We start from the raw sequence: 9,582 nt of genomic DNA on the forward strand, positions 1-9,582 counted from the left end.
TTCGGTTCGCGAACTATGCAGACATGGTCGAGACTCCTCTCCGAGCAATAACCAATAGCGGGATCTGGAGATCCATAATGGCTCCCACATATTCAACGATGACTTAGTGATCGATTGAACCATTTACTTACGATGCCAATTCCCTTTGTCACGCGATATTTTACTTGTCCGAGGTTCGATCATCGGCATCTCCATACCTTGTTCAACCTCGTTACCGACAAGTACTCTTTACTCGTACCGTGGTATGTCATCTCTTATGATCCAATCATATGCTTGCAAGATAATCAGACGACATTCCACCGAGAGGGCCCAGAGTATATCTATCCGTCATCAGGATGGACAAATCTCACTATTGATCCATATGCTTCAACTCACACTTTCTGAATACTTAATCCCATCTTTATAACCACCTATTTACGCAATGGCGTTTGATGTAATCAAAGTACCCTTCCGGTGTAAGTGATTTACATGATCTCATGGTCGAAAGACTTAGGCAACTATGTATCGAAAGCTTATAGCAAATTGAACTTAATGACTTGATCTTATGCTAATTTATTATAACAATAACTAATGTAGAAGATCTTGACGGTGCCACAATCGGGCAGCACCTCCGTACTCGGTCACACGTACGATGTTGATGAAGACGACGTCCTCCTCCCCGTTCCAGCGGGCAGCGGAAGTAGTAGATCCTCCTCGGAATCCCGGCAGCACGACGGCGTGGTGGCGGTGGTGGTGGAGAACTCCGGCAGGGCTTCGCCTATGCGCCGCGGGAGTATTATGTGGAGGAGGGGCGCTAGGATTTGGGGAGAGGGGGAGGTCTTGGGCGCCAACCACTTGGGGGCTGCGGCCAAGGAGGCTTGGTGTAGTCGGCCCCCTCCCCTTGCTCCTCATTATATAGGTGGAAGCCCCCAAGAGTTGTAGTCCAAGTCTTCGAATAAGACCCCAACACCAAAACTTGCCATAGGTGGGAAACCTACTCAAGATGGGAGTCCTACTCAAGGTGGGACTCCCACCTTTCCTTGAGGGGGGGTGGTCGGCCACCTTAGGTGGAGTCCACCTGGGACTCCTCCCCCTTAGGGTTGGCCGGCCATGCTAGTGGAGTCCCTCCGGGACTCCACCTTCCATAGTGATTTCTTCCGGACTTTTCTAGAACCTTCTAGAACCTTCCATAAATGCACCGGATCATTTTCAAACTTATAAAATGACTTCCTATATATGAATGTTATTCTCCGGACCATTCCAGAACTCCTTGTGATGTCCTGGATCCCATCCGAGACTCCGAACAAAACTTCGAACTCCATTCCATATTCCATATCTACTTAAATGACATCAAACCTTAAGTGTGTCACCCTACGGTTCGCGAACTATGCAGACATGGTTGAGACTTCTCTCCGACCAATAACCAATAGCGGGATCTGGAGATCCATAATGGCTCCCACATATTCAACGATGACTTAGTGATCGAATGAACCATTTACATACGATACCGATTCCCTTTGTCACGCGATATTTTACTTGTCCGAGGTTTGATCATCGGTATCTCTATACCTTGTTCAACCTCGTCTCCTGGCAAGTACTCTTTACTCGTACCGTGGTATGTGGTCTCTTATGAACCATTCATATGCTTGCAAGCTAATTAGACGACATTCCACCGAGAGGGCCCAAAGTATATCTATCCGTCATCGGGATGGACAAATCCCACTGTTGATCCATATGCCTCAACTCATACTTTCTGAATACCTAATTCCACCTTTATAACCACCCATTTACGCAATGGCGTTTGATGTAATCAAAGTACCCTTCCGGCATAAGTGATTTACATGATCTCATGATCTAAAGGACTAGGTAACTATGTATCGAAAGCTTATAGCAAATGAACTTAATGACATGATCTTATGCTACGCTTAATTGGGTGTGTCCATTACATCATTCACATAATGACACAACCTTGTTATTAATAACATCCAATGTTCATGATCATGAAACTATGATCATCTATTAATCAACAAGCTAGTTATACAAGAGGCTTACTGGGGACTCTTTGTTGTTTACATAACACACATGTATCAATGTTTCGGTTAATACAATTATAGCATGGTATATAAACATTTATCATAAACACAAAGATATAATAACCACTTTATTATTGCCTCTTGGGCATATCTCCAACAATACATGTTAATAAAGTACAAAGATCATGTATACATTTTACATGCATCAACATCCCCAAGCTTAACCTATGCTCGTCCTCGAGCATAAAGGTGATAAAACTAACATGAACTTTGGAGTTTATTATATTGCTTATTGATGCATGTAAAATGCATACATGAACTTTGCACTTTATTGCAACATGTTATCACATATTTGCATATTATATAATGTTATTACCATGTTTTATGATGTTTTAGGGGATTTTATAAACAATCCCCCTTCCTCCGGTTCTATATTCTATTTGGCAGGAAACACCACGTTTTAGTGTTTTTGACTTTCCAGAAGCTACGGGACTCCAAAAAGGGCAAGGTCAGGGACCACGCTTCAGAATTTTTGAGACGAACAGAATGAGCTAAAGTGGGCCACCGGGAGGTCAACATGCTGGGAAATAAAGAGGGTGGCGCAGCCTCCCCCTCTGGCCGCGCCAGCAGGGCTCTTTCGGCCCTCGAGCGTCCGTTTCGCCTCATATTTTCGCGAACCGACTTGTTTTCCCTAAAAACTACTATATATATGACCCCGGGGGGTTTCGTCGAGGCTACGGCGGCGGAGATCAAAAACACTTAAACAGAGAGACAACAGGCCCCGGCGGTGGAGATCGAAGGGGGGAAGGCTGCCAGAATCGCCTTTGGTGGACTCCACCCCCCTCTGGTGAAGGCATCAGCACCATCTTCATCATCTTCATCAATATCTAGAACAACTTTTCATCATCCCCCTTTGCAATCTCTTGGCAAACATGATTTATGATGCAATATATTGTTTTCCCATGATCTATTGTATCTCTATGTTGATGTTTGAGTAGTGAATTGTTCCTGGCAATTGTTATATAGTCTGTTGTTGGTTGCATACAAGTATTTGTTATCTTCTATGATTGTCTTATGTATTGATATATGAGTTCACACATATGTCAAGGGGATCCATAAGGTTATCACTGTTGCATGTTGACATGATGAGGGATAGGAAGCGATAGAAACCTTGTCCCGATTCTTAGATGCATGTTAATAGGGGGACCAATTATGGGGACCTTTAAACTTACAACGGTGGTTGGACTTCATGTCTTAATATGAAGTCTTAATAATTCCTTTGCTTGCACATTCCGATGGAATTAGAATCAATCACTAGAGGTTTAGTTGCACATGTATATGGCTACACCTATCTATGGCTGCTCCCTAGAAGAAGCACTAAAAAGATTATAATGAGCTTCACTAATTGTGACAACCACACAAATGAAATAGCAATTTGCCTGAACACTTGCTCTCACGATTTACTCGACTTTACTTCACTTCATCTCATTGCATTTTATTTTATTGCAGTTTACTTATTCCTGCACTAGTTTTACTTGCATTTTAATTTCAGCACATATAGTTTATAGTAGAAACATCTACATACACACACAATATCTCCTAGCTTTGCATAGAAGGCCATATAAGTGGGTTATAGGGATTTAGAGAATAGATAGTTTACCTTTAGCTCCTCGTGGGTTCGACACTCAAATACTTCGAATTGTACTGCGGTGATCCCCTGCACTTGGGGGTTATCAAGATACTTTTCTGGCACCGTTGCCGGGGAGCTTAGCGCTAAGCTTTTATTCTTGTTTTTATTGTTAGTTTACTTTTAGTACCTTTATTTTAGAAAATGGAAAATACCAAAAATACTCCTGTTATGAGCACAAGTATGAATATCAATGACACTTTATTTATGAACTTGAATGCTGATGAGATTGCTAAGAAATATAGAGAATCATATGAAAGGAAACGATTAAAAAGTTTCTTAACACTGCTAAATAAAGCCGCTACTGAGTTGCTTGCACATTATGAAAGGTCTTGTAACTTTTGTTTGGTGAACACTTTAATTTCAATGTAAATCCCATGAACAACATACAATTGCCTCCTATAATACCTATAGTTATGTTCAGAAGATGGAGGAAGTAGAACAATTTGTGAGCTTTATGGCAGCCTATGAATTAAAAAAATTAGGTATATGAAATTAGTGGTGAGAGTCATGATTGTGATTTTAATGTCTCTACTATCGTAAATCATTGCATAGAAGATTTTCTGATAATATCTATGTTGTTGACTATAATAAGAGGGTCAACGTTGCCCGAGAGAGCACTAATATTTTGCAGGAAAATGATGATGAAATCATAAGCTTGGGGATATCCATGCAACCCCAAGAGGAAGACAAAGAGGAACAAAAGGAGGAGGAGGATAAAAGCATAAGCTTGGAGATGTCCATGCAACCCCAAGAAGAGCATGAAGAAGAACAAGAGGAGGAAGAATGGACTAGCTACCCATCTCTAACTCGTATTCCTATGAGCACCCCTTATTATAATATTGATGATGATCCTCTATGTGATTTAATCTTTTATAATTTATGGGAGGATCATGATGATTTATAAGAAATAGATGATACCATATGCTCATTAGATGATTTGTCTTTATGTGGTGATTCTCTACTCATAACTATGTTATTGGGTTTACTCTTGATGCTTGCAAATTTTATGAAAGAGGAAGGGATAAGAGCCCTCTTTATATTTATATGTTATTTAAAATGCAAGTTACTGGTCATTATATGCATTGGATGCCATTTCGTTGCTGTTATTTATTCATATATAAAATGCCAATGCATAGGAAGAGGGTGAGATTTAAAAGTTAATGGTTTCAAATCTTGTGGTGTGCTTCATTAGTTATCAGTATAACTCAACCAGCTAGGAGCTCTCACAGAGATTTCATTCGTGAACCGTCGGATCAAGTCATTCAACGTTCCAGATTGATCTCCCGTTCATCCAAATGGGCCAGCCAAACATGACCGGGCTGCTACTCCGCAGACCGAACTACACGATTTGTGGCACATCGGGCTGCAAAAGGCTTAAACGGGCCTTTAGGCCTTGTTTTGTCAGACGAAGCGACCGTGTCTTCTTCCTTGTTCTTTCTTTTCCTGTCTCTCCTTGTTGCGCCGTCCTTTCCCCTTCGCCTGGGACACGCCTGAGCGGTGCCTTGCCCTGAGTGCGATTGGAGCCGGCCAAAACTACGTTGAGGCGACGCTCAAACGCGTCCGTATGTCGATTAGGGTCAAGCACCTCTGCTAGCGGTGTCGACGGGGCGAAAACAGATCGCCATCTTCCATGAATCAATTGAGCTCGACGTTTGGACTGACTCTTCTTGGGTCACATACTCGCTCCAGCATCGCCGCCGCTCCCGCTCCTTCGTGGATGCGTTGGTCGGCCATCTAACTCCTGGATTCTGCCATTGATCTGGACTCCTGGGCCACCATCAGCACCTGCCTCCGCCAAGGCCATGCCTGCACCAAGAACAGGTGATTCACGAGCTCTGCAACACTTGGTATTCTTACTTTTCCCCGACCCAAGTATGAAATTGATTGGTTCGCCTTCTTTGCGATCAGTGCGTTCATGGGAGTCTGCGGTGAATTCTGCTTATTCCCATTAAGTAGCTGCCAAGATTGCTACATTTAACGGAGGAATTCACTGCCTAGATTGAGTTTGCCACACTTCCTTTCAGATTATGCAGTTGAAGAAGGTCCCCTTTGCAGCCTCAGATTGATGTGATTGTTTTCATTGGTAATGTTTGTTCATTGAATTTTTTTTTGTACAACATAGTAGCCAAGTGGTCAATCATTTCATTTTATGTTGCAGAAAAGATAAACACGATCCTGCTCCTTCTGCATCGGCGTCCTTGGTTGTGGCACGAGGTCCTTGGTTGTTGCAATGATGAGGAACCCCAATCTTATGAGACAATCTCCCTATTCGCTAGACTCGGTTTACGTCTTGATTGACATGATAAGATTTCTTTTCCAGTTTCTATGTTCATTCAGTGTCGTGCTTGAAATTGCTTTGAGAAAACTCATAATGTTTACCTGCAGAAAAAGGGTTAACGATTTATTTCATATTCTACAGGAAATATTTTGAAAGTGATGAATCTGTCTACCCAATTTTGTACGTATAGTTATGTGGAACTAAAAATTATCGTCGTACTATCTTCGACTGTTCGACAACAATATGGACTACAGGAGGGTGCAAGACCGAGCAGGTTCCATCTATTGTGGTAGGACCTTTTTTAGCAGAAAAAATCAGAGCAGATATATAAGCATCCACTCAGCTCCCGTATGATGTAGCCTTGCAGGTGATATCCCGAGTTGTGCACGTCCACGAGTGCCTCCACACATTATAGCCTAGATGTCCGAACACCGTGCTGACCTCCCAACTCACAGCGGCCATGGCAATGCTTTTGCCCAGTGTGCGTGTGTGAAGCATGAGAGAGCTCAGTACGGCACATGTAAATCATGGTCGCTGGTGAGCCAGATAGCATGGGACCATCGGTGTCTCTGATGTAGCTAGCTCATAAGCATTTTAGCCTGAATTATGCCCTATTGCGGCACTAATTTACAAAAATATATGCAAAGATTTAACTCATTAGTTGCTACATTTATATGAAGCTTCTAACAGCAATTTCAGTTTTTGTTATATGTAATCAAAGATGTTAATTGATTCTATGTTTGTAGGACCGTAGACAATCAAAATGATGTGCCATTTTGCTGGAAAACAAGAAAACAAATATATTTTGATCTTCTCAAATAATATTATCAGTTAATCAACTGTCAAATTTAATATAATCCATTGTGTACTACAAGTAATGTTTAATTTGGACATAGCTAGCTACCTAGATTCAACCGCTTAATATAATCCATTGTGCTGTCTTCCAGTGAACACATGAGCTTCATATTCAGACTTTGAAATATTTTATCGCTGGTAAGTTTTGTTAAATGATATTGATTATAGCTTTTATTGTTGTTGCAAGGTTTTTTCCTTGTTAGCATGCTTTCTTTTTTAAGTAATACAGCCATGATAGAAATGGCAGAAGAGGGGTTTCAGCTTGATGCTTAGCTTTTATGAGTTCATGACAACAAGATGCATGACTCTGTCCTTCGTATCATAATTGCAATATGTAGGAACCAAAGTGGCTCTTTTGACTTCGGATGAGAGTTTTGATGACTTGAGCCTTTACGAGAACTTATGACATAACTGACCAGGTCCTTTCAACAAATTATTATATCTTGGGCATCTTACAAGTACCAAGCAATCCATATCTCTCATGATCTTCGTTTAATAGGGTGCCTTTTCCATCTTTTATGTGTTTTTTATGCAAATCTATTATATGTTTATTACTGAAGTGTGTATGAAGTTGAGAACATAATTGTTGTTTGACTTTTTTAATCAACCATACAAATTAGCATCTCTCATCTAATTAGAGAATATACAATGCTTCATCCTTGAAATTTCAGGATGGAGCTGTTTGGGGACGCACTTTTAGTAGCTCAAGGAGTTGCAAACCCATCAGCTCAATCTCTGACTATCGCAACTCCTCATCTAACTAGAGAATATAATGGTCATCCTTGCAGTTTCAGGATAGAGCTGTTTGGGGATGCAGTCTTAGTTTTCTCTTACACTGGAAAATGACCTTAGTCCTCGACTAACAAAAAAAAGATTCGACGTTTCTGCTGATGCAAATAATTTCCTCCAAGTTGCATAATATATCTGTTTGGACTGATGTTACAAATTTATTTTCTATGAGCAAGGATTAGCTGGCTTATTATCCTTGAGACTGCTTTTACAAGAGCATAAAATACAAGGTGCCATCAAATTGACAAGGACCATTTGGTTAACCCAATCCAGTTATAAGTGATCCTTTCCCATTTTCCACACTATTTAGTTTGTGTTTACTTTATCCATTCTGAAATCTAGCTGACAGCAAACTTATCTTTTGCCTATGCACTAATCGATATGCAGATTTATTCTGTTACGTGGTGTTGGTAAATTAGTATCATCGTCAGGTACAAAACTCTCTTTTGATCAAAGTTGCAGTTTATTGCTGAATTGTATACTCTTTTTTCTAAAATATTTTTACTTTGTAGGTAAGGTGTACAATGCCTTTTGAGTAAGTAACGGACTTGACAAGGCAATCAAGAAAAAAGAAAAGGCTGTGGAGCTCTAGACAAATTTGTGAAAGAGTGAACAAGCTAGCCATGTGTGCCATTAGTCCAAGGACCTTAAATCTGCCCTCAAAGCAATCGAGGAGGTACTGCTCCTTGACCAAACAACAAATTTGCTTCAACACGACCTAGAGGCAGAAACTGTATGTAGCATCATCTGGTTCATTTAAACTGGTAATTTAAAATCAATATATTTGCCTTATAAAAGATGAACTTTTTTACCCAATTGCATCAGTTGTGGAAGCAATGTCAGAAATTTCGTGACATTGACATTTCATCAGATTTATCGTCCAGATCTTTTTATATATTTCTGATTTTCATGTTTTTTACATATTTTTATTATTATATTCTTTAGATGGACGGGCGCCGCAACGCGCGCTTACATGGTCTAGTATGCTTTCAAGTACTTTAATTTGAGCACACCTTTATATCCTTGTTCAATAGCTTTACTTCTTATTACATATTAGTGAGTTTTTTTTTATTTTTAATAAAAGAAAAAAATAAAGTATGGAAGAGTAAATGAGAAGGATGAGCAATGAAGAAATTGGGGTCGATCTTGAGCATGTGTTGTTCATGCCAATGGAACCATTGCTAAGTCTATATCATTAAAAATCTTCCTACATTAAAACAAAACAAAAAGAGTGTTTCCTTTTCTTGATATATGTTAGCTTCTTGAATAAAATGATTTTCCAATGATTCATGTTTTTCCCATCTTGGTAGAAATCATCATATCATTTGTTTGGAGAACTAATAATTTTGTATGCATTGGAGTATCACGGAGATGAAAATATTTCTTTGATCGAGATGAGTAACATGATATGATGAGGAACAAGTAGAGGATGAGAGGTAGAAAGATCATAAGATTGGGGATGCCCACGCATCCCCCTCTTCCTTCAAGTATCTCAAGTAATACGTTTCAAACTTATGTTCTAGTTTTATCTTCATGATCCCGTTAAATGTTTGCAGGGACCATGTTTTTATTTATCTTAGTTTGTTTTTGGTTTTTCCTATGCATGCTTGCTGTAGCATGTTATTTTTATTTTTATTTACTCTCTGATTTCTAAATAAATTACCAAGTTTTTACCCATTTGGATGTTAAAAGTTGCAAAACAAAAGTGGGAGTTGTTGTTTTCTGCATTTCACTTTTTAGTGCATGATTTTTGCATATTTTAGGTAACTCCTAAAATCTTTATAAAATCACAGTAGCTGTAACGCTTCATCCTCTATGTGCACGTAAATTGGCTAAATTTTCTGAGTGTCTAAGTCGTGCCAAAAATTCAGTTTTGCCACAACAAAAATTCTAGACAGATTCTGTCGTACTATGTTAGATTCATTCTTTTGAGTATTAAAGTGATTTTTGCTTGAAAC

General features: G+C 39.7%; 1 long non-coding RNA gene across 1 annotated transcript; it reads left to right on the forward strand.

Annotated features, from left to right (window-relative positions):
* Positions 1–5,130: 5,130 nt before the first annotated feature.
* On the forward strand, positions 5,131–6,007 carry LOC127338648 (uncharacterized). The gene is made up of 3 exons (XR_007874442.2): positions 5,131–5,523; positions 5,611–5,785; positions 5,861–6,007. It is a non-coding gene; the product is annotated as an uncharacterized lncRNA (long non-coding RNA).
* The last annotated feature ends 3,575 nt before the right edge of the window (positions 6,008–9,582 follow it).

Source organism: Lolium perenne, chromosome 3 (assembly GCF_019359855.2).
Source record: "Lolium perenne isolate Kyuss_39 chromosome 3, Kyuss_2.0, whole genome shotgun sequence".
Classification (NCBI taxonomy): Eukaryota; Viridiplantae; Streptophyta; class Magnoliopsida; order Poales; family Poaceae; genus Lolium; species Lolium perenne.